At 40.5% G+C, this 1,939-nt stretch overlaps 1 pseudogene; it reads left to right on the forward strand.

Annotated features, from left to right (window-relative positions):
* Positions 1-526: 526 nt before the first annotated feature.
* On the forward strand, positions 527-1,506 carry LOC100603323 (annotated as a pseudogene).
* Positions 1,507-1,939: the final 433 nt, after the last annotated feature.

Here is a 1,939-nt window from a genome sequence, read left to right on the forward strand (position 1 = left end):
GCCACCGCGCCCGGCCCTTTGTCTTTTAAAAAAATATTTCCTCTTCCTTTCCTCCAGAGTACATGGTTCTTCTCGCATTACCCATAAAGTGAAATCATCTCCAACCTGACAGAAGTAGCAGGTCCTTACCATGCTTCATGGGGGAAGCATTTGCCTTTGAGATTCTTCAGAGGAGAACAACTACCAGAAAAACAAGCCTTTCTCTTTCTGACATCGACTACCTCTCATAGCAAATGTTTAAAGTATTCTACTAACAGTTCTCTTCATTCTGTCTATAAAATATCTTCTGTAACAGAAGGTGAAAAGGGAAAGAAAAAATGGGTGTGAAGGTAAAAGAAAATCTCATCTTGGAAATGGACGCCTGGAGAATGGAAATCCAGTTATCAAAACTGACTTGAGAAGAGAGAACCTAACGAACAATAACAATGGAAGTAATTGGGAACATTATCAAAAAGCTATCATCCTGCCAAACTCCAGGCTCAGATGATGTTACAGGTTTAAAAAAAGTCCCTCATGAAAAAGAAAGATCTTAAGCAACATGATGGATTCAGAAGCTCATGAAAAGAGGCTGCCAATACTAACATCTTCAAAACAAGATATATCACCTCATATTACAAATGTTGGTGAAATGAAGCATTACTTGTGTGGCTGCTTTGCAGCCTTCAACAACATCACAATCACATTTCCCATTCAGAAGGTCCTCTTTTGACAACAGCTGTATAGCATCAAAACTCATGATGCAATACTTCGGTTGAGAAGGGATGGATTTCGAAACTTGTATCATGGAATCCTTCCCCTATTGATGCAGAAGACAACTACACTTGTACTTATGTTTGGTCTCTATAAGGATTTATCCTGCCCTCTCCACAAGCATGTCAGTGCTCCAGAGTTTGCAGCCCATGGTGTGGCGGCATTGCTTTCAGGGACAACAGAAGCAATTTTCACTCCACTGGAAAGAGTTCAGACATTGCTTCAAGACCACAAGAATCATGATACATTTACCAACACTTATCAGGCTTTCAAGGCACTGAAATGTCACTGAATTGGAGAGTATTATTGAGGCTTGGTGCCCATTCTTTTCTGGAATGGACTCAGCAATGTCTTGTTTTTCGGCCTTCGAGGTCCCAATAAGGAGCACCTGCCTACCGAAATGACTCACAGTGCTCATTTGGTCAATGATTTTATCTGTGGAGGTCTATTGGGTGCCATGTTGGGATTCTTGTTTTTTCCAATTAATGTTGTAAAAACTCACATATGGTCTCAGATTGGTGGGGAATTTCAGTCTTTCCCCAAGGTTTTCCAAAAATCTGGCTGGAATGGGACAGAAAACTGATAAATCTTTTCAGAGGTGCCCATCTGAATTACCATCGGTCCCTTATTTCTTGGGGCATAATCAATGCAACTTATGAGTTCTTGTTAAAGATTATATGCAAAAAAAATCAGTTAAGTGCCATTTATCAACTGAATAGACCTTCTAAGAAGAATGCAGCTTGGCCTCTTTCTTAATTGGCCAAATACAAGTTGGTGTCATAACTCCAGGCCACAGTGAGTTATGGGCAAAGCTGTTTTCCTTAAGCATCAACAAAACAGAATAAAAGGTTCCAATAGCAAAAAAAAAAAAAAAAAAGAAAGAAAATCCCATCTTGCCACATTTGGAAGAGAGTAAATTAGAAATAATTTAAGTGTCCAAGAGATTGGTACAAGAACATCTACTTACTCAACGAAGCCATTAAAAATAATTATTATAAGTCCAGGCGTGGTGGCTGGAGCCTGTAATCCCAGCACTTTGGGAGGCCAAGGCAGGTGGATCACCAAAGGTCAGGAGTTTAAGACCAACCTGGCCAACATGGTGAAACCCCGTCTCTACTAAAAATACAAAAAAGTAGCCAGGCATGGTGGTGGCTGCCTGTAATCCCAGCTACTCAGGAGGCTGAGGCAG

The sequence above is a fragment of the Nomascus leucogenys genome, chromosome 16, assembly GCF_006542625.1.
Source record: "Nomascus leucogenys isolate Asia chromosome 16, Asia_NLE_v1, whole genome shotgun sequence".
Lineage (NCBI taxonomy): Eukaryota > Metazoa > Chordata > Mammalia > Primates > Hylobatidae > Nomascus > Nomascus leucogenys.